Source organism: Citrus sinensis, chromosome 8 (assembly GCF_022201045.2).
Source record: "Citrus sinensis cultivar Valencia sweet orange chromosome 8, DVS_A1.0, whole genome shotgun sequence".
Taxonomy (NCBI): Eukaryota; Viridiplantae; Streptophyta; class Magnoliopsida; order Sapindales; family Rutaceae; genus Citrus; species Citrus sinensis.
The window spans coordinates 22,148,130-22,172,416 of NC_068563.1; the positions used below are offsets into that span (position 1 = coordinate 22,148,130).

The 24,287-nt window shown below is 34.4% G+C and overlaps 2 long non-coding RNA genes across 42 annotated transcripts; both read left to right on the forward strand.

Moving 5' to 3' along the window:
• Positions 1-455: 455 nt before the first annotated feature.
• Positions 456-22,671, forward strand: LOC112495580 (uncharacterized). 2 transcript variants are annotated; one of them, XR_008051034.1, is made up of 9 exons: positions 456-742; positions 824-1,044; positions 1,332-1,418; positions 3,277-3,382; positions 4,643-4,826; positions 5,911-6,136; positions 22,047-22,159; positions 22,285-22,332; positions 22,472-22,671. It is a non-coding gene; the product is annotated as an uncharacterized LOC112495580 (long non-coding RNA). The 2 variants fall into 2 exon arrangements; XR_008051035.1 differs by having other exon boundaries at positions 4,643-4,770; positions 22,472-22,670.
• Positions 12,712-20,478, forward strand: LOC102631093 (uncharacterized). Of its 40 annotated transcripts, none has more exons than XR_008051003.1 (11): positions 12,718-13,090; positions 14,172-14,291; positions 14,389-14,592; positions 14,870-15,459; positions 15,548-15,637; positions 16,107-16,817; positions 17,380-17,950; positions 18,113-18,234; positions 18,588-18,727; positions 18,970-19,636; positions 19,864-20,478. It is a non-coding gene; the product is annotated as an uncharacterized LOC102631093 (long non-coding RNA). The 40 variants fall into 40 exon arrangements; XR_008051006.1 differs by having other exon boundaries at positions 12,719-13,090; positions 14,870-15,637; positions 16,107-16,180; positions 16,708-16,817; XR_008051012.1 differs by lacking the exon at positions 15,548-15,637 and having other exon boundaries at positions 12,720-13,090; positions 16,107-16,180; positions 16,708-16,817.
• Positions 22,672-24,287: the final 1,616 nt, after the last annotated feature.

Genomic DNA, 24,287 nt, shown 5'->3' on the forward strand with positions numbered 1-24,287 from the left:
GAATTATTTTATAAATTTAACTCGTAAATGATATACGTATTTAAAATGTTGACTGCTGTGTTTAATAATATATTCATTTCAGTAGTTTTACTTAGTTCAGCAAGCGTGCATGCGTTATTTATTTAATTAATTGTTAATTGCGTTTTTTCATTTCTTCTTCTTCTTCTCCTTTTTCGGTCATTTTAGTTTTCGAGCGGATGGATTATATTCTGCTAAGAAGTTCTCGAGCTGTGATTGTGCAAATTTTTTTTCCCTTTCAATTTAATTCAATTAGTTCCAGCTGGATTGGCTTCTGGGATATAATCAGTCAATTGATTTGCTATCTCCAGAGTTTTGCTGCGATATAAATTATAAAAAGAGACAGACAGGTGTGTAGCGTGTACAAACAAACGTACTTGAAGGAATTTATTGAATTGACTTTAAGAACACAACTGCGATCGTGTTTTTTTTTTCTGAAAAAAAAAAAAAAAAAAAAAAACAAAATGAACTTATTGTCTCTGTGATGTGAAAATCCAGCTCCTGAGAGCCGGAATAAAGTGTAAAACGGATTATTTAGTTTACTTTTGCAGTGGTAGATACTCATTTTGCCATGTGTTTGCTTTTTCTTTCAGCAGACGTTGGTATACCTGGTTATTCTTGATTCAACATCTATACATAGCCACTTCCGATGGGATGGGGAAACATTTACCGGAGACGCATGAGTGTACTCTCAATGGCTATATTAATTTACCTTGACTATAAGGTATTAAGTTTCTTGTTTATTGCTCATTGTCTTGACTTCAAATGAATGGCAATCTCATTTCCATTGCCGCTTTTACTGCAGGCTGTACAGCAAAGAGAGAAATGGATAAACAAGTCTAAGATATATGGCAGAGGGCTCATGAGCGCAATCCTAAGCGCGTTCTCAATTTAATAATAAAGTTGGAAGGCTTGTGGGTGAAACTTGGACACTACCTATGCACACGAGCTGATGTACTTCCTGAAGCTTACATATCTCTTCTGAAGCAGTTGCAGGACTCTCTTCCTCCTCGTCCTGTACAGGAGGTAGTAGTTTGTCTGGCTATTAACTTTGGAGGTCAACCAATAGTATGTGTGTGACTGAGAGAGAGAGAGGGGTTTCAATTCATCTTAGTATTGGGTTCTAATAATTGGTTGAGGAGAAAAATGAACCTTATTCATCAAATATGGAAGTGGCTGCATGATAATCTTTTTGTGCTTTTCTCTCCCCCTTCCTCCCCCCTTCCCCCGAGTGTGGGTGCATGCATGTTTTTCCTGCATCTTATGAGTATCTAATTACTTTGTCTTGCTAAGTGGTAAGTTCTGTTGTGCAGGTTTCTCAGACCATAGAAAGGGAATTGGGGGAATCCATGGGTGATATATTCATGGATTTTGTTGAAACTGCTTCGGCGACAGCATCAGTAAGATCCTCAAACTGTAGTTGGTAGTATTACACTAGTATGAGATCTTTGATTTAATTTTTCTCAGAAGGCATGGTAAAAATCAGTACCTTATTGGGGGAATCCATGGGAAATGGACTTAGATTTCCATCACTCCCATATGGATGTTCCGAAAGAAATAGCCTGTTTCGTTTCAGCTGCAGTGACTCAATTTTAAGTGGTTTGTGTTGATCTGAATTTTAAATTTCTTTTTCTGTCAGCTGGGTACATATTATGTTGTATATAAAGAGTCGTCCATTTTAACATGGACAAAATTGTTGTTTTGTCTAACATATTGATAGCTTAAGCATTAGTATGAACTTGAGGTGGCAGTTTTTGAAATATATATATATATATATATATAAAATTTGTCTCGAGTCTCTCTCGACATTCTTTCTTCTAATTTTGATCATTGGATCATAATCCTGACATCTGTGTTCATAATATAACTTTGTGCATTACTTCATTTTTTGGCACCTTTGGATTCCTTGTTTCTTGAATCAAAACTTAATTGCAGGTTCAATTCTGGACTTCTTTTAATAGTTTGCAAACCAAATGTAGTTTTGGAATCAAACTTAATTGCAGGTTCTATTCTTGACTTGTTCTATTGAGAGGGCAATCACTTACAACTTCTCATAGTTTGGTAAACAAATGTGGTTTGGAAGTTCATAAACTTGCTGTGTAACCTGTCTAGTATGTTTGGATGATACAAATTTCAATGACAAAAAACAAAAGTAAAATTTGTTACAATTTATACATACAATTACAATCTAAAATTTGTTGAGACTCTAGATGCATTTCTTTAGTAGTACAACTTAGAATTCTGACGAATCTGCTAAGCAGTAGCTCGGAAAATTAATCTGGAGATATCTACCCTTAATTATTTAGTTAGATTGAATTAAAAAAATCGAATAGATCATAAGAAAGCTAATCCTCAACACAAGTTTATGGGCCAAGTCAAGAAGAATACATCAGTAAAAGAGTGCAGGCAGCATCAAGTATAAAACATATGGTAAGAGACAGACTGTAACAAACAAAACTACCAGTAAAAGATCACCACTTTCATTTACCATGCATCTTAATCTTCTCTGATTCTTCAACCCGCTTAAACCCTCAAAACCCTCAAGACTGTGAAAGGCAAAGACAGTAACTTCAACCATTATTAAAGCAACTTCTTCTCAACCGAAAACCAACAGCACAAATGCTCAAAAACCCACTTGTAGAAACTGCCGAAGAGGATCATCATATGGCAGTCCAAGAAGGTCAGCTCTCAAGAAAACATTCACGCAAAAGCAATTCACCTTCACTGCACCCATCTCCAGTAACCCGCATGTGAAGATTATTGGCGGAGGCATGGCGGTTCTGGCTTGTGCTTTGAGGTTGGATAAAAGAGGTGTCAAGTCCAATGTTTTTGACATGGTTGCCTTTTCTTTTGTACTTTTGTGTTTTTGATGTGGGTTATGTTTGTATTTGATGAGAGTATATGCTTGTTTAATGGTAATTGAAAAAAATTGATTTAAAACAGTCTAGCATTTGTTGTTTTACATTGAATACTGTTTTCGTGAAAAGGGTTTTGTATATTGTTCATTGCCTGTAGCTATTGTGATAGACAGTGCGTATGTACCTTTGGCAAGCTCAACTCTTTTTGGAATGCATTATTGATTTGATTATAAGCATGTTTAGAATTGGGTTGTAGTGATTTTTAAGCTGTAGTTGTTGAGGAATGAAATTAAAACATTAGCTGCTAAATAAAGTGGGGGTTTATCAAATATTTTGGTCAACCACATCCATGTAATTATTTTTTATTTTTTCTTCTTAACAATGTGCTTTGCTGTATCAGGGGAATCCTGATTTGGAAGGAAGAATGGGAACTAGAATGATTGGTCGTTAACCACTGATATTTGATCATGCTGCTCAATTCTTTACTGTGAATGATTCTCGGTTTGGTGAGTTGGTTGATGGTTAGTCGCAGAGAGGTCTGGTATGACCGTGGGAAGGTGTGATTGGAGAGTTGAAGTAGGTAGATGTAGCAAAATGAATAAACGAATCAAATTTGAATCGAATCATAAATGAATTAGGTCAGAACTCTGCTAACTCAAATTCGTTTTGTTTATTAAACAAATTAAAATCTCAGGATTTAGATTTGATTTATTTATTAAACGAATATTCGGTTCGATTCGTTTAATTCATTTAGTAGAATTAATAAACGAATTGAATCGAATTTAGATTAGTTTAGTATTCATTTATCCTACAACGAATTCATAATGAATCGAACTGGATATGAATTCGTTTACAAAAATATAATTAATAAACAGAAATTAACAAAATAAATTATAAAAAAGACCACAAATTTAGAATCCTATAAAATACAAACTTATTATTATTATTTATTATTACTATATTACCTTCAAACTTTAAAAAATTTTCATGTATATATTTAAGGATAAATAAGTAATTTAATTAAACGAATGGATCATATTCAATTCATTTATGTTCCATTTATTGAACAAATACTAAATGAATAAACGAATCAATATCCTCAAGCCTAGATTCGATTCTCTAATTAGTGAATCGAATCAAATTCACCCATTTATAACGATTCATTTTTTTTTCAAAACCAAACCCATTTAACTAGCATCGAATTGAATGGAAAATTCATTCCATTTCCTTCTTTACCTCCAAAATAAATTGGTGTTAATGGAATGCACCCTCTTGCTGACTCTTTATTGGCCTTGGTAACAAATCTTTGTTTCGCTTTTGTGTTCCTTTCTTGTCGATTCTACCATGCTTCTTTGCATCAAAAGGGGAAAATTGTCTAATTAAATCACAATGGTAAGAAACTGAAGTATTGTTTTGAAGTTTGCTGGAAGGTAGTGTTGCTGCTTGGGTATTCCAAGTCCCAAAATCTTAATATTTTTCAGGTTTGACAGGAGAAGGAAGATAAGAGTGTATGAAACTAAAAGCTACAATTATATGGTCACATGATTTCAATTGCTTTGGTTGCATTGCTAGACTTAATGAAGCAGTGCTGATAATGATCATAACTGAGGAAAAGAATAACCAGCATGAACATTTTGCACCACTGTACTATGGATTATTAACTTGATTTGGACTTAGTTATTGCAACATTTACACAGTATATCATTACTTTTAAATTATGTAAATCATTCATACCATGGCTAAATATGTTTTGATGCTTGTTGCAGACCTCCAAGGTTAATGTAGTGAGAACTTGCTGGATAAGTAATCTTGAGCCATTTAATGGGATGTGGTACTTGGGAGAGAATGGGAAAACCGCATGGGCAGTTTGATGTGGTTATTACTGCTCATAATGGTGATTCAGTGCGGCCAGCCTTTCTCTTTCTCTCTGTGTGTGAATGTTATAGTCAGGTAGTCGTTTGCATTACGAAAATGAAGGTTATTGTTTCTCGCAGTTGCATGAATGTTACGATGCGCTTTGCTATTGGAAAATAGGAAAAAAGGAAAAAAGATATCTGATTTTACATTCTACCTTACAATGGATTAGGAATGGTGAAGAATCTCATTTGGTACTGGGAAACCCTTCCAAAATGCAAAATCCTGTATAGTTTGTTGATATTTTTTTTTATTTTGTGGGATACTAGAACTTCAGAAAGATTGGAAATTCATAAAATTTAATACAGATTTTTTCACTCTAAATTTTGAGAAAATGATAGCTAGATTACAACTAAGATTAATAGCAACTCTTAGCTATAAACAACTAGAAGGCTGGTACTAAATGCCAATTTTGAAATAGAACATGAAGCCGTAAGCTCCCCAAGCAGTGGCAGGAGCCCGGGGCTCTGATTGTGTGCCCGTTGAAGAATGAGCCGGCGAATCCTAAGCAGTGGCCTGGTTAGGGAAAGCCACCGAAGTTAGTCTCCATTGGGCAATTGTCACCGCTTATGGACCCAAACATGGGTGATCTATCCATGACCAGGATGAAGCTTGGGCGAAACTGAGTGGGTTAGAATAATATGAGCTGACTTTCAATCTATGCCATTCATTCAATGACTTTGGATATGTCCACAACTCATCATCTTGATAATGTCCTATCATTGTCTGGTAAACTTCTCTTATGAGTATTAAATAGGTTGTTATGAAAGAATTGAAATCATCTTTATAAATGTAACGACCAGATAGGGTTCTAGACCTAGAAGATGAGGTTATGTTTGTTTCCTTTCTGTTTCTTATTGATTGTAGACTGTTTATTGCCTGTGTCTGCTGTTCACATTTTGGCTTTGTGTTGTGTGTAATAGTTCCCTGATGTAATAGGAGGAAAATTTGCAAATTGGCTGCTTGGTTCATCTGGCTTACCTCTAATAGCTAGACAAACGAAGTTATACATACTTTGAAATATTAAGTTTTTTTGTATTATTATCTAGCCTATCTTTATTCAGTATCGGCCATTTATAAATTATTTCAAAGATTCGTGATGCATTTTCCTGGTTTGCAGAAGCTGGAACTAAGTTTTATATGGGCCCTTCTTGTCGCATCTGAGGATCCCCTTCCACCAGGCAGTGCAGTGCAGTGACTTTGGAGGAGCCTTTGTTAGAGGTGTTGATTCTGTCTCATGGATGGCAAATAACTCAACGAAGCTTTTGAGTTCTCAAAGTGATGGTTCTCATTGTTGGACCTTCTTCAGCACTACAGCTTACAGGGAAGGAAACAAGGTTCCACTGGTCAGTTTGTTTGTAAATGCATGTCTTGTTTAAATACTTATGATTATATGCTGGCATTGTCACACTTTTCTAACCAATAGGCTAGGCCTCTAGTTGAATCCATTCATCCTTCAGCTTGCAATCTCAAGCTATTGAAACATGTTTTTTTTTTTTTTTTTCACATATTTATATAGAGTTTGCAATAAGATTAGCTTTATCTCCCCTTTTATACTTGAATCAATATGACATTTCAAATTTTACAGCAAAATTCTGTGCTGCGTTGATATGTATATGTTGCAATTTAGGCTTTCTGCAAGATTTTTATGATTGTTTTCATATGGCAACTGCAACAGCATAGAAGGTGAAAACAGGTATGCTCGAGGGTGTTGAAGCCGTTGCTTGGCCTGCCGATAGGTTCTCTTCGGAAGCCCATTTGTACTTGAGTCCAATTATGGTAAGGATCCACTTTTATGGACATGACCTTACAATTTCATTTATATCACGTCCCATTTGGATCCCTTGTGACCTACTTGGGCAGCTACCATTTGCTGTTGCTGTTGCTGTTGCTTTACAATGATTGGTTCACTTGGACAATCACCAAGTATAATATTAATACATAGGTAACAAACAAGATTAGGCTCAACTGGAGCTCTTCAAACTAGTGAGACTTGAGTTTTTTTGGTTTCTGAGTTTGTCAACCACAGCCGTGTTGGAAATATTGAGGTTCTTTTTACTGTGCTTTGCTGTATCAGGGGAATATGGCTCGGGAGGACAAATGGGATAAGACCCTGCAAACCAAATATATGAGGCAAGCCCAAGAACAAATGAGAGCCATAGTCTCTTTGTTTGCATTTGGGAAATAGTACACGAAACAATAGTCTCTTCGTTTGCATATTTTTCCAACTTGCTGTAATTTGTATATACATTGTGGGGTTTAAAAAGTTCTCAAACTGAAAAAAGAAATCATGCGTTGATTTAATTGTATATGTCTTTGTTCGTCTTTTATTGTAATTCTGATTAAGATTAAATTTGTAAATCAAATAAATTACTGTGTGTTAAATATTTGTTTTTCCTTTTTCCAATTTTAAGGATGGAACTTTGATTACTTATAGAATGACAATCACATAGGCATACCAAATAAATTACTGTAGTTTATCTAATACAACTTTGTATTTATTTAGTGCAAACTTTGTGATTGATGTAATCTACATCATTATGTAAGAAATCTCTTATCTTTAAGAATAAGTAATAAAGTATTGGACAGCAATGCTTAAATCTTAATTGAGTCAGAGTCCCCCCAGGTACTCAACATTCTACTCACATGAACGTATGGGTGGGGGTACATTCAATAAAACTACATAGGTCTTTTCATTGTTAGCGCGGGAATTTATATGATTATGCTATTTAATTTTTTATAATTACTATTTCAAGTATAAATGTGAAATTTGATCGTTAGGATACGGGTCACAGCAACTTTGGTATTGTTTGTTGGGTGGAAGAAAAAAGTTGTATGGTAAGTACATACACTTAGTATATTATTATTGCTATTTGAATGCCATTGCTAGATTAATGGCAATGACATTGAAAAAATTTCTTTTGGGCCTACAGGAACAGGCTATCCTTGTAATTGTCCTATTTCCTTAACGGATGTGTCTTTTAAGTTATGCATTTGGCATATGAAGTTTATTGAGAGAAAGCAAATGATCAGGAGCTGGTCTTAAAAGCATTTTGTTCAAGGAATGCAATACAAACTGTAATATGATTTGAGACAATTCATAGAGCTTTCCTTGAGTGAAAAAAATTCATATGCTTTTTCAGTTTATTCAAAGAATTATGAGAATAACCTCGGGTATGTTAATTGAAAAATACCCAAACCGGACAATTCACATTCATACCATGCAACCCAGGTTCGTTAATTTTAAATTCCAATTAAATGTTCTAAACTATCTTCATCTATTTTAGCATGTGTTTCATAATTCACGCTTTCTTCTTCTTCTTCTACCTTTTTTTTATTTTTAATTTTTTTCCCTTCTTAGCTTCCATTGGGTTATTGATGTGGTGAAAAAGGAATTATTTTGATCGGATCCTAAAGCACAATCCTAATCCTAATTTAGAGCAGATCCTTAAAGCGTATGTTTCCTTTCCGTATGTTTCCTTTCCATTCCAAACCGTTTCTATTTTCCGTTTCTTCAAATATTTTAGATTACTGATCAATATAGTAGTTTTTCATGCCATGCCACGACACTGTTCATAGTATAGATCTAAGATGAGATTTATGGAGATTTATGTAGCCATCGTGACACTTACTGTATATGCAACTTAGGGTAGCACAATCCTTTTTGGACTGCATTCTTGATATGATTATTGCCATGTTTGTAATTGAGGAGTTGTGACTTTTAAATTAGTGAGGAATGGAATTAAAAATTTAATTGCTAAATAAAATTGGGTGCTTATCAAATATCTTAGCTATTATGCATTCAAAATTATACAGAAGCATAGTAGATAGAAATGCACCCGAAGTACCTGCAGATCCTGCCTCCAAAAGAGGACTCAACTCGAGTTATCCAAAGTTGTGAAACTTGAATTTTTTTTTTGTTTTGTTTCAAATTTCAGTGCTAAGTTAGTCAACCACATGAATGTAACTATTATTTATTGCTAATTTACTATTATTATCATTATTGCCATTATTTTCCTTTTAAAACGGTGCCTTTGCTATATATTATCAGGGGAATTATGGGAACCAGAAAATGATTGGTACTGATTCAAAAAGTCCCAAAATCGTCACAGTTTTGAGGTTTAATCCCACAAGAAAGATCATAAGCTAAAATTACATGGTCACATGATTTCGTGTCTATTTGGTATGGTTTATTTAATGGTTCTAAGTGCTTATTTAATCTCATAAGCTCTTATCATAATTTTTGTTGTTGTTTTATTATTTTTCTAATATAGCTTTTGAAGCTTAAATAAGTTATTTTGCATCTACCAGTAAAAGCTCAAATTTTGGGTTTTTGAGAGTAGAGATTGAAAAACTTTTTTTAAATGTTAAAATATTTTAAAATATCCCCTACTTATTTGACAATCTTATTTTATTCTTTTTATAATATAACTTTAAAAAATTTGTCTATTAAAATAATTTCATAAATTTTTAATAAAAGTTTTTATTGACAATCAAACAACTAAATTTGTTTGGCTAAAAGCTCTATTTATAAAAGTTATACTAGTAAAAACTCTACTTAAATAAGCTCTGTTTTCAAAGTTATACCAAACAGAGCCTTTAATTGCTTAGGCTGGGAGCATCTCCAAAAGCCTCTATAAATTTTACTATTTAAATACCTATTTGCTTACCTATGTGGCAAATAGAAGGGTGAAAAAATATGATATTTTCCAAAAGACTCTTCAAATAGAAATAAGTTAATATTATTTTAATCATATAATTAGTTTTTTAAAGGAAAAGTCAATAGCAATTAAAACACTCCTCTCTCTTTCTTCAATGAAAAGTAATAAAATATAAATTGAAGAGGGAGAAATTAACTCTCCAAATTTGAAGAGAGAAAATCAATTATTATTTGAAGAATCTTAATTGGAGTGTCTTTTGGAGCTTTAAATATTGATGTGGCTCTTCAAATAAGTAATAAAATCTTATTTGAAAAGCCTTTTGGTGATGCTCTTTAATTAAAATTCTTCAAATAAAAAATGATTATTTCTCTTCAAAGTTGAAGAATTATTTTCTCCCTCTTCAATTTATATTTTATTACTTTTTAATTGCCATTGACTTTTCTTTTAAAAAAATAATTATTTAATTAAAATAATATTAACTTATTTTTATTTAAATTTTTTTTAAAGAATAATATTTTTTTTTATTTTTTTATTTGTCACATAAATAAATAAATAGATATTTAAAAAGTGTAATTTATAGAAATTTTTAGAGATGTTCTGATAATGAAATGGCGGCTGGGATAAAAAGACAACTAACAAGAACATTTCTCACCACTGTATTATGACTACAATTCTTGCACAGTAAAAAGCTTATTTATTTTGGGAGTCCCTATGTTACATTTAATATAATATACACAACCCACAAGAACCACACAAATTATGGAATCTACATAATTATGTAGTTCTTGTGGGTTGTGTATGTTACATTAAATGTAACATAGCAAAATCCTATTTGAGAATAAATGCCACAATAATATTTTGCTTATTTACCAAGGCACAGATGAACTTTAAATTCAAAGATGGCAATTCAAAAGCAATAATATTCCAGCAGCTAATACGATAAAAGTCTATGGTTAGCATTAACATCGTGACACGGGGTACAGATACACGCTTACCATTGTTTTGAGTTGGCAATGGTGGAAGTGTTGGAATGGCTGGTGCAAAACTTCGCGGGTCCCTTCAATTTTTCAGACGGGGAAAATTGTGGATAATTCATCAACACGTGTAATTTAAACAGCTTAAAAAAATATTAATATTATCATTTGATATAATTATGAAACGTCAAAAAGTGTAATTAGAAAATTTTGCTAAAGTAGAGAAAGAGAATCAAATATCACAAACCTCCATTAGTTTAGTACTTTATATGTGCATTGCTTGAAGTTTTATCAAGTAAATCTCTTTCACTTATTAAACGTTAATTTTAAGTATTAATTAATAAACTAATAATGCTTAATTAAAAAAAAAACTAAGGGATAGCCGTGAAAGATTAATTGATTAGAGTATGTTCTTAAATTCAACTAAAAGGTCAATAGTGGCTATAAAGTACAAATATATAATTTAATAAATGCTTTTTTTTTTCAATTAACAAAAAGTTAAGATTGGTTCATATTAAATTCGTTATTATTAATCTATACTCTAATGGACTCATGTCGTGAGATATTAAAATTTATATACCATTAGAAGACAATGTCATTGCCAATAAAGAATCGGCGGGGAAAGAATCGGCCAATAAAAACAATGTGATTGCCATGGCTACCTATCGCTATCGGCGGGGAAAGAATCGGCCAATAAAGACAATGTGATTGCCATGGCTGTCTATCGCTATGGGCGGGGAAAGAATCGCCCAATAAAGACAATGTCATTGCTATGGCTATCTATCGCTATCGGCGGGGAAAGAATCGGCCAATAAAGACAATGTCATTGCCATGGCTATATATCGCTATCGGCCCCAGTAAAGAAGCCATGGCTATCTATCACTATCGGCGGGTAAAGAATCGGCCAATAAAGACAATGTCATTCCCATGGCTATCTATCGCTATCGGCCCCAATAAAGAAGCCATGGCTATCTATTGCTATCGGCGGGGAAAGAATCGGCCAATAAAGACAATGTCATTCCCATGGCTATTTAAACCCTTCTCTTCAGTTCTTCAGTTGAAACCTCAAAGAAATGCAGGAACCCTTCAATTCAAACCTCAAAAAAATGTGCCTCGGAAATAACCCATATCAGTGCTCTGTGTTCTGGTACGAGGATGAAAACCTCGCTCACTTCAAGTACCCTCTTCCATCAGGGGCGAAGCAAGAGAATGTGAAGGTTGAGATCGATGAAGATGGGAACTTGCTTACAGTATTCCTAAGCTTCCCAAAGAAAAAGGAAGGAGACACCACCACCCCCATAATCTCAATGAAATTCAACTTGCCAGCAGGTCTTGACCTGGCTGGGTTTAAGACTGCAATCGATGATGCCGGCGTTCTAGCTGTTACCTTCACTAAACTGAAGCCACAGAAGCCAGAGAAGAAAAAGCCGATGCCAAGCCCACAGAAGATACTGGGTTGGTTGCTTAAAGCTGTGCCTATTTGTTCCCTGATAGATTCCAATGTGTGTCATGAGATGAGTTCGGGAGGCTACTAATAAGCTGATGTCAAGTTGTTATTTGCTTCGCGTTCATGTTTCTTGTTCTCCTGTTTACGTATTACCGTTTGAAAATAACTCTGGACTGTAGAGTTCTAACTCTGGACATGAAAACCTCGCGTTCATGTTTCGCGTTCATTTCTCATAAAAAATGATAAATGTTGTTGACTGAAAAATAAATGTTATTTTATTTTATTAGTGTTGAATGAAAAAAAAAATGTTCCACTTTCGTGCATACGTATGCAGTAAGACAGCCCCAAGATATCGGAATAAAATGTCTGCTTTCAAAATTCTATACTATTAATGCATACGTATGTAATAAGATATCCAAATTTCTTCTTAATTTTGTCTCTTTTTCTTTTCTTTCTTTAAGTTTATTACCAAATTAAAATTTGTTAAGAAGGGAAAAAAAAATCCAAAAGAAGGTGACGGCTGCTTGGGGGCGAAGACGATAAAAGAAGGAGAATAAAAAAATTAATTTTTATTAAGTCAGTTATATAATATTAGATTACTCATTTTATTTTTATCCTTCCGATTCTACTATTTAAATCCAACCTATTGAACTATTCAAATCCAACGACTCACACGTTCGCATAATGTCCCTAATGTTTGGTAACTTAACATTGTCTTTTTTTTTTTTTTTTTTAATTGTTAGCGTTGGCACATTTTTTTATTTAAAAAAAATTGAGTGCACTGGTAATGGGTTGGGCCAAATGGTCCAGCCATAGCCTCACGTTTCTCCTTTATATCCTCCCATTTCAACGCATTAGAGAGTAAAGACAACCTTTGAAGACAAGAACAAGGTAGCAAAGAAAATAAAATGACCCCATGTCCATAGAAATCTACATTAAATTCTCAGGATTCTGCAGTTGGACATAAACAAATATTTCAAGATCACAGCAACTTCTGCAACTCATTCCTTGAGCTTCGAGCTGGCCATCGTATAAATACCTCGGTAATAAGTTACAACAAAGATTTACCTTCACTAAACTGAAGCCAGAGAAAAAGCCGGTGTCAAGATCAAAGAAGATGCTGCGAGGTTTGGCTAAAGCTGTGCCTGTTTATTTCTTGATAGTTTACATCATAACTGATGAGCTAAGTTGAGGAGACTACTAATTAGCTGGTGTCAGGTAAGATATTTGCTAACATCATGTTTATTAATTTGATGAAAAAGGAATTTGCTGTATTTGGATCCTAAGAGGGGGCAATCCTGATCCTGATTCATTTTTCAGATTTCTTCAAAAAGAATATTTCGGTAAAAGAGTGCAGAGTAGGTCACCATCAAAGTTTAAAACATAGAATAAGAAACAAGGTTATAACAAACGAACCTACTAGTAAACGACGACCACTTTCATTTTCCTCTGCAGCTTCATCTTCTCTGATTCTTTGTTAGGATCCCACATCGATTAGATATGGGACTACTTGGTAGTTTATTAATCCCAAGGCACCCTCCCTTAGAGGTCAGTTTTCGAGATTAAGTTCTACCTTGTGGGTTTGTAACAATTTGTATGTTCGGAAATGTTTAGTGTGCTTTGCCATTGGAGAGAATCAGTGAGCTTGAAGTAGGTGGCCAATTTGCTCTTTTTTTTTTTCCTTCACCTCCAAAATACATTTGTGTTAATGGGATGCTCTCTATTGCTGACTTTTTATTGGCCCATGTAACAAATGTTTTTCCTTTTTTTTCCTTTTATGTTTTTTTATTGTTGATTCTATCATGCTTCTTTGCTTGAAAAATGGGCAAATTGTCTAACTAAGTCAATGGTAAGAATCTGCAGAATTATTTTGAACTTTGCTGGAAGGTAGTGTTGAAACTTGGTTATTCAAATTCCGAAAATCATTATAGTTTTGAAGTTTGACCAGAGAAGGAACATAAGAGTATTTCAAATTAAAACCACAATTACGTGATCACATTCTAATACCACAATTACATGATCACTTCATTTCAGTTGCTTAGGCTATATGGTTGACTTAATGAAATAATGACCATAATGATCATAACTGAGGAAAAGAAGAACAAGCATGAACATTCTGCACCACTGTATTATGAATATAATTCCTTCAAAGTAAAAGGCTCTATATATCGAATATTAATGTTGAATTAGAGTTAGTTATATACAACGTCTTAGATGGTATGCAATTATTATTAAATTATGTAAATCAGTTCCTTTGTCCTTCATGCTATGGGTAAATACATTTTCATGCTTGTTGCAGACCTCTATGGTTAATGTAGTGGGACCTTGCTGGATCTTGAGCCATTTAATGGGATATGGCACTTGAGCAAGAATGGAAACCTCGTGGACAGTGTGATGTAATTATTATTGCTTGTAAATGGTGATACAATGCTGCTATCCTTGCTCTTTCTTTCTCAGCAGCATTTTATAGTCTTAAAATTTTGCATTAAGAAAATGAATGTTTTTGTTAATTGCAGTGGAAAAATGTTGAATGGGCTTCGCTATTGGGGGAGGAAAAAAAAAATCGATTTTACATTCCATCATTAGCTTGGATTCAGGAGTTGCAAAGGTTCAAGTTTTGTACAGCAATACAGGACAACCCTCTGCAAATCCAAACCCCTGTGAATGGGATCCCACTTCATGACAATTCTTGCGGGTTTTGAGTTGGAATACTCTGGCAGGTTAGAAGTTGTGCCAATTAATTATCTATAGAATTCATGTTATGTTACATTATATGACTATATAGTGTGGGATACTAGGATATCAAAAAGAGCTCAAAATTTCATACAGATTTTCTCCCTAAATTTGGTGAAAAACTGATGGATAGATTTCAACTAAGCTTCATAGCAATTTGTAGGTGTAAACATCTAGAAGGCTGGGACTAAATGCCATTTGATTAGGTTAGAATAATATGTGCTGAGCTTTTAATCTATGTCATTCATTCAATTGCTTTTTCAGATGTCCACAATTCATCATGTTTCCATGCTTCATGCTGCATTTATCCAGTTTGTAGAGGCTGGAACTAAGTTCTATATGGACACTTCTTGTGGCATCTGAGGATCCCCGTCTGCTAGGTAGTGTAGCAACATTTAAGGAATCTTTGTTAAAGGCGTTGATTCTGTCTCATGGATGGCAAATAACTCAGCGAAGCTTTTAAGTTTTGAAGTGATGGTCCTCATTGTTGGACCTTATTCAGCACTCTAGCTTATGGGAAACGAAACAAGGTTCCAAAGGTCTGTTTGTACATAAATGTGTGTCTTGTTTAAAATACTTGTTTTCACATGATTATATGATAGCATTGACACACCTTTTTTATCAATTGCCTAGACCTGTTGAATCCATTCATACTTCAGCTTGAAATCTGAGCAATTGAAACAAGGTTGTAATGAGTTCAATTTTGGACTATCCTTGTAGTTGTCTTATTTCCCTAATGGATGTATCTTTTAAGTGCTGTATTAGGCATACAAAGTTTATTAAATGAAAGCAAATCCGGAGTTGGTCTTAAATTGGTCGTAAAAGCATGTTGTTCAAGGAATGCAATACAAACGGTAAGTTTATTTGAGACAATTCATAGGGCTTCCCTTGAGTCAAAAATAGTCATATTACCATTTCAACTGACATGATATGTTCTTCCAGTTTATTCAAAGAATTATGATAAGAATCTCGGGCACGTTAATTGAAAAATGTCTAAAATGGACTGTTCAAATTCATGCCATAGAATCCCAAGTATGTTAATTTTAAACTCCAATTAAATGTTCCAATCTTTCTTCATTCATTTAAGCATGTGTTCCGTGATTCATGCTTTCTTCTTCCCCTTTTAATTTTTCCTCTTGTTCTGTTTTAGCTTCCATAATATTGGTAAGTAGTTGTTAATGATTTTGGAAAAAGGACTTGCTTTATTTGGATCCTAAGAGTGGCAGTCCTGATCGTAATTATGTTCTCTTTTCCATTTGATACCATTCATATTTATAGGTTTCTTCAATATATTTAAGAGATAACTACTGCAGTTATTTCATACAATGTCATGACACTGTTCACTACGTAGGATCTGTAGTAAGGAAAATATGAAATTATAGATCTAAGATGAGATTTGTGGAGGTAAAACCAACTACCTTACCTAAGTGCAGTGTGGCTATTACTTTAACTAAAACAAATGAGATTTGTCACTAATTTTTTAGTTTTTAACTGTGAATAGACCCGTAACAACTGGGAAATGTGGAGTATGGCCATTATGTCATGCGCCCTCTCGCTGACTCTTTATTAGCCCAGGTGACAAATCTTTGTTTTGCTTTTGTGTTCCTTTCTTGTTGATTCTATCATGCTTCTTTATATTAAAAGGGGAAAACTATCTAATTAAATCACAATGGTAATAAACCGAAGTATTGTTTTGAAGTTTGCTGGAAGGTAGTGTTGCTGCTTGGGTATTCAAAGTCCCAAAATCATTATACCTTTGAGGTTTGACCAGAGAAGGAAGATAAGAGTATATGAAACTAAAAGCTACAATTACATGGTCACATCATTTTAATTGCTTAGGCTGCATGGCTACACTTAATGAAATGTGCCAATAATGATCATACCTGAGGAAAAGAATAACCAGCACGAACATTTCGCATCGCTGTATGATGTCTACAATTCCTGTGAAGTAACAGGCTCTATACATGGATAATGGATTATTAATAGTGAGTTGGAGTTAGTTATATACAACATCTTACGTTGTATACCTTTATTTTTAAATTATGTAAATAAATTCATTTGACCTTCATGCCCTGGCTTAATGCATTTGATGCTTATTGCAGACCTCTATGGTTCTGGATAAGTAATCTTGAGCCATTTAATGGGATGTGGCACTTGAGCCTGAATGGGAAACCTCGTGGGCAGTTTGATGTGGTTATTGTTGCTCATAATGGTGATTCAGTGCTGCTATCCTTACTCGTTATCTCTTGTGTGTGGATGTTATAGTCTTACATTTGCATTCCAAAAATGCAGGTTATTGTTTTTTGCGGTTGCATGAATGTGAAAATTGTCTTTGCTATTGGGAAAAAGTAAAATATTTCTTATTTTACTCTCTATCATTATAGTGGATTAGGAATGGCAAATAATCTGGTTTGGTGCAGGGAAACCCTGCCCAAATCCAGACTCCTATGGAAAGGGTCCCTCTGCCTAACCATCCTGGAATACCCTGGCGGGCTAGAATGCGTATAGCATTACATTGTATGACTTTATAGTTTGCTGAGTTCTTATGTTTTTTGGGATATTAGGACTTGCAGACTTTTCACTGTAAATTTTTTAGAAAATAATGGCTAGATTACAAGTAAGATTAAGAGCAACTTGTAAATTTAGACAACTGGAAGACTGATATTGAATGGCTATTAGTTAGGTTAGAATAAGATGAGCTGAACTTTCAATCTATGTCATTCATTCACTGGCTTTAGATCTCTCCACAACTCATCATGTTGAGTATTACGTAGGTTGTTATGGAAGAGTTGAAAATATCTATATAAATTTAACAACCAGATTAGGTTTCTTGATCCAGAAGTCGAGGTTATGTTTGTTTCCTTAATCTTTCTACGGTTAATTGCCTATGTCTCTTTCTGTTTACATTTTGGCCTAGCTTTGTAATTATAGTTCCTTCATGTAATGATAGGAAATGTGCAAATCAGTTGCTTGGTTCATCTGGCTTACCTCAAATAGCTAGACAAATGAAGGCATATGCTTTGAAAGATACAGTTTTTTAATATTATCTACCCTATGTTTTATTCAGTATCAGCCATTTCTAATTATTTTGAAGATTCATGATGTATTTTCCTGGTGTGTAGAGGTTGGAACTAAGTTCTATATGGGCCCTTCTTGCTGCATTTGAGGACCTCCTCCCACTAGGCAGTGCATCAACTTTGAAGGTGCCTTTGCTACAGGTGTTGACTGTCTGTCTCATGGATGGCAAATAACTCAGCAAAACTTTTGAGTTCTCAGAGTGATGCTCCTCACTGTTGGACTTCTTCAACGCTGCAGCTTTATGGAAAACGAAACAAGATTCCACAAGTCAGTTCATAATAAATGTGTGTCTTGTTTAAAGTACTTGCTTAACCTGTTACATCATCATTATATGCTAGCATTGGCACACTTTGGTGCTGTGTAGATACATATATGTTGCAATTTAGGCTTTCTGCAAGATTTTTTATGATTGTTTTGATCATTTATTAGGAAATTATCCCAACTGCAACAGCAGAGAAGGTGAAAACGGGTATGCTCGAGGGTGTTGAGGCTGCACTTGGCCTACCAAAAAGTTCACTTCAGAAGCCTGTTTATACTTGAGTCCAATTATGGTAAGACTCCACTTTTAAGGACATGACCTTGTAATTTCATTTTTATCTTGTCCATTTGGATCCTTGTGACCTACTTGGGCTGTAACTATTTGCTGTTGGTGTTGCTTTAGAATGAGTGGTTTATTTGGACAAACTTAACAAGTTTTTGTGAGGACTTGTTTATAGTCCTAGTTCTATTTTCCTGTTATGCTCATTTGAAAAACAAGATGGAACATGTCATTCCAATTTATTAAATATATAAAACAACTTGAGAATTTCATAGTTAAGAAAATAGTTCCTCTGTGATGAATTTGGTATTTATCTTTTTTTTTTGGTTTTTTTTGGGGGGGGGGGGGGTGGGGGGGGGAATGTAGGCGTGCAGCTAGTCCAACTAATACTCCAAGTGTTCCATGTATCCTTTGATCCTCAAGGAAGGGCCAGTATATGTGGCGGTTGGCTGTTGGCTTCAAGTGTAGAGTCAGCTGCCTTAGGTGGCATGGCTCTTGCCAATCATGTAAGCAAGAATATGATTTTCTTTTGCTTATTGGTTTTATTTTGTGCATATAACTGTATATTTCATGATTGACATAAAGTAAATAAATAAATAAATCTAACGCAACCTTTTTGTCCCTCTATGGACATCTAAATATAAATTTGTGGATTGGCTTCAATCAGATTGAAATATCAGACAAGTTTAACAACGTAAGCTTGAAGCTTTGATTATTCTTATATAAATAATGTAATTGGTCTACGTAGATTGCAGACAATTTAGGAAGTGGTGGAGTTCATCCTGAGGAACTTGCTGTCGGTTTATACAATGAGTTTCAGCCACTTGAAGGACATGATATTGGACAATTTCCGGGTTTTGGAGTCCACGGGAAAAGAGGAAGTTCAAGCATATCAACTTACTTCTTGAATCCCTAAGCAGGCCACAAAAATTTCTAGTGTTTGTCAAGGTATGCTTCTATTGATACACTGTCTGTGGCTTTCTGTTTTTCACTTGGGTTACTGTGATGTTTATTCTCTTGTTTTTATAGCTAGGATTAAGAAGTTTGTTCACTAGGTGCTGTTGTCCTCATAGTTGCTAAGCAAGTATCCTGAAGTTCTTTTTGTGTACCATCCATTACGAAACATAATGAGTGCAGATTCAGAGTAAAGGGGACTCTTCGGGCAGCTACATCTTTACTGAAAACTTCTTTTCAGTAGCATAGATGACAGGAATCTTGGTATTTCCCGGGCTTTCATGGAATAAAAATTTCTAATAACCGAAACTCTTTTCAGTTCTCCACAAATCAAATTTGAATATGAAGCCAAATATCAGATGCAGATTTACGGGCTTCGTTCAGAGCGACAAAGTTCAATGGTATCAGTTGTATGGGTTCAAGTGATCAGAGCTTCATCCAGCTCAAGTACACATAACAGAGTATGAAAAATATCCAAACTTACTGTTAAAAGTTCTCAAGTTCCAGATTTGACCCGTAGTCACATTCAAGTTTATACATGACTTCTGATATACGAAATGGCAATATTATTCAGTTCCAGAAAAGTTACATGCAGAGGATCTGAGTTTTATTTTAATTGAATGGGTTCAAGCTGCAATATATTATATATATATTTTATAATTAATGGAGTTTGCATTCCTCATTACAGGATAAAAAAGAAAGATTAATTCTCAGTTGGAAAAGCATTGAAACAAGCTTCTCATGCTCATAATCAGCTTCCCAGTTGCTCGCCACGGTATCTTTTCCATATACACGTGTTGATAAAATTATTTCTTGGTTATATAACCTGGATAAATAGCTGTTCGTTGGCAACACAAGCAACAAAATTACACAAATTAATTCCAACAAAAATAATATTTTTACACGAGATATTTGGTTGAGAGAAGAGGGTTAATTAGATGTTTGCTATTGAGATCACAAGTTTGAAATGAGCACAGGCAATTGAACAAGCTGTTACACAGACCATCCAGCTGAAGAAATCGACGACTCTTCGGCATTCGTATGCAAGCTTGAAAACCACTGTCCTTCTGCTAAATTAACTTGATAGCTAGCAACCAAGACAAGGAGGGGAACCCGGCACATTTGCAGTTTCTAGTTTTTCATGCTTGCCATCTTTTCTTTTGATTGAAATGAGTTGAGATTTATTAAAGGCTTTATCTTAGTATGCAAATAATGGTTTGAAAACAGATTATATGTTATTACAAGTTAATTTTTCTGATAACAATTGTTTGAATAAGATTCTTGTTGTAGTATAATTATTAAACATGATCTTATAATTAATGATTCATACATTAAGTAAAATAGAAACCAGGATTTGAAAACTACCATGTTAGTAAAATCACTTGGAAGCAAAAGCTTAGAATTATCAGATGGTGTGAAAACGGGGAAGTTCTATGAAGAGAGATGATATTTTCTGAAGTTCAACTGAAATGATTGCAAGATTTAATCCAACAATGCAAGAATATATTTGACATATTAAAACTTATGAAAAATTCTTTATCATTTTCTTGGAGGTAATCAAAGTATTTTTCAATTATACTTTATTGTACTCCAAATGTAAGACGAAAAAGAAATCTGTGGTTATTTCCAGAATGGCAGAATATACTATTTTGAATAAAAGTATATCATTAGAACAAGAAGGAGAACTAAGGACATTTTATTTTGAGAGCTACCTGATAGAGTGCTCCATTCTTGACCGAGTACAGGCCTTCGTCGTCATGCCACAGAATCTGATCTTCTTTGAGGAAATGAATGCTTTGATGGAAGAATAACTTGAGCAAGAAAAAGGCCAACACGGAAGAGAGATGAAGAAAATCTCCAATTATGCAAATATGTTCTGATTGGCCTGTAAGATAACTAACCAAACTAATCACTACTTTCAATCTCAATCAAATTCCAAAAACAATCTATTTTCTATTCAAACTCAGGTGGTGATCGGCTAAATAAAGTTGCTTGAAAACTACTCGAACAAAGCTCTGGGGATATAGTACATTGTTTGTTAAAATTGAATATGTAGACAGAAATATAAAAGCATCATTGTTTGTTGAAATTGAATATGTAGACAGAAATATAAAAGCATCATTGTTTGTTGAAATTGAATATGTAGACAGAAATATAAAAGCATCTTGTTGAAATTTGTTCGAGATGTAGTGATTGATTTGGTATAACATATGTATCCATGACCAGGATGAAGCTTGGTCGAAATTAAGAAGGTTAGAATAATATGAGCTGACTTTCAATCTATGCCATTGATTCAATGACTTTAGATATGTCCACAACTCGTCTTGCTGATAATGTCCTATCTGTGACTTGTAAAATTTCTCTTATGAGTATTACATAAGCTGTTATGAAAGAGCCTTTGTTAGAGGAGTTGATTCTGCCTCATGGATGGCAAATAACTCAGCGACGCTTTTGAGTCCTCAAAGTGATGGTTCTCATTGTTGGACCTTCTTCAGCACTGCAGCTTACGGGACAGGAAACAAGGTTCCACAGGTCAGTTTGTTTGTAAATGTGTGTCTTGTTTAAATACTTATGATTATATGCTGGCATTGTGACACTTTTTCAACCAATAGGCTAGGCCTCTAGTTGAATCCATTCATCCTTCAGCTTGAGATCCCAAGCTATTGAAACATGGTTGCAATAAGTTCCCTTTTTTTTTCCCCCCACTTATTTATATAGAGTTTGAAATAAGATTAGCTTTATCTTCTCTTTTATACTTGAATCAATATGACATTTCAACTTTTATAGCAAAATTTTGTGCTGCGTTGATATGTATATGTTGCAATTTAGGCTTTCTGCAAGAATTTTATGATTGTTTTTGTCATTTATCAGGAAAGTATCGCAACTGCAACAGCATAGAAGGTAAAAACAGATATGCTCGAGGTTGTTGAGGCTACGTTCGGCCTGCCACGTCGGAAGTCCATTTATACTAGAGTCCAATTATGGTAAGGCTCCACTTTTATGGACATGACCCTGTAATTTCATTTAGATCATGTCCCATTTGGATCCCCTGTGACCTACTTGGGCAGTAACTATTGGCAGTAACTGTTTGCTGTTGCTGTTGCTTTAGAATGATTGGTTGACTTGGACAAGCATCAAGCATAATATTAATACGAAGGTAAGAAACAAGATTAGGCTCAGCTCGAGTTCTTCAAACTAGTGACACTTGAATTTTTTTTTTTTTTGGTTTCTGAGTTTGTCAACCACAGCGATGTTGGAAATATTCAGGTTCTTTTTACTGTGCTTTGTTGTATCAGGGGAATATGGCTCGGGAGGACAAATGGGATAAGACCCTGCAAACCAATTATATGAGTAAAGCCCAAGAACAAATGAGAGCCATAGTCTCTTTGTTTGCATTTGGGAAATAGTACATGAAACAATAGTCTCTTCGTTTGCATTTTTTTTTCCAACTCGCTGTAATTTTTATTTATATTGTGGGGTGTAAAAAGTTCTTCAACTAAATAAAGGAAAAAAAGAAATCATGTGTTGATTTAATTGTATATGTCTTTGTTCGTCTTTGATTGTAATTCTAAGGAAAATTTTATGATGTCGCAATTAAAAATACAGTATCAATACCGTAATTATTATGAACCGTTACATTATATCAACAGTTTACAATAATTATAAAATAATAATAATTTTTAATTAAATTACATCTAACCGGTTATAAGCCGGTTAAGTACTTTTTTAAAATAAAAATTTACCGGTATAACTTTAAAGGAAAAAAGAAGATTTACGTTTTGAAGAAATAAAAAAATATAAAGGGAAAACTCGTTCACATTGAAATCCCTAATTAACGAATTCCAAAAGAAACCTACTGTTGCGTTAGCTTCCGTTCAGGTGCACCGGCGATACGTCTGCAAATTGCAGCCATTAAGTTGATTTTCTGTCTTGTTGAGATTTGCCAAGATTATGGACAGTTATTGGCAAGATTATGGACAATTGTTCTACTGCAGTAATGGACGTAATTTGTTAGTCAACTTTCTCTTATAAGCAATTTCATTTTCTATTGTGTACAGCTAGCAATCAATCTCTTCTTTTTAGCCTTTTAGTTAGCTGACGCTTTTGTATATAAATGGTGTATAACAATAATAATAGAGAGATCTTTTCCCCTTTTTTTTACATGGTATTAGAGCATTACGGTCTTGGGAGAATATTTTCTTAGCTTTCCTTTAGTCACAAATGACGAAAGCTACTTCATCGAAAACAAAAACCAATGTTATTATCGATCCTTCGGATCCATTTTATCTTCATTCCTCGGATCATCCAGGAATTAGTTTGGTCACCAAGCCATTGAATGGTGATAATTACGCCACTTGGAGTCGGTCAATGAGTATTGCTCTAAGTACGAAAAACAAAACAGGTTTCGTTGACGGTTCAATCGATAAGCCACCGGCAGCCGATGAAAAACATGCCTTATGGCAAAGATGTAATGATATGGTATTATCTTGGATCCTTAATTCTATTGATCCTAATCTTGGTGATAGTGTATTGTATACAGAATCTGCAGCAGAGGTATGGGCCGATCTAAAGGAGAGATTTTCTCAAAATAATGCCCCAAGGATCTTTCAAATTGAAAGAGACATTGCTTCTTTACATCAAGGGACCATGTCCGTGGAAGCATATTACTCCAAACTGAAGGGCTTGTGGGATGAGCTCTCATCTTACAATGACATGTCTATTTGCACCTGTGGGGCAATTAAGGGAAATGAAGAACGAGAACAACGAGGGAAGGTAATGCAATTCCTTATGGGTTTAAATGATACATATTCTGCTATACGTGGTCAAATTCTCCTTATACAACCACTTCCTACAATTAGAAAAATTTATAATTTGATTCTCCAAGAAGAAAAACAACGTGATGTGGCTGTGTCTAGAGAAATCTTGTTGGCAGCAACACAAACCAGCAACAATGATAGCAGTTCGCATAACAAAGGGAGAGGAAAATTGCATTGCAGCCACTGCAACAGAGATAACCATACAATTGAGAAGTGTTTTCACTTGCATAGCTTCCCCCTTGGTCACAAATTTCACAAGAAGGGTGAGAAATCTAGAAATAAATCAGGGCCTACA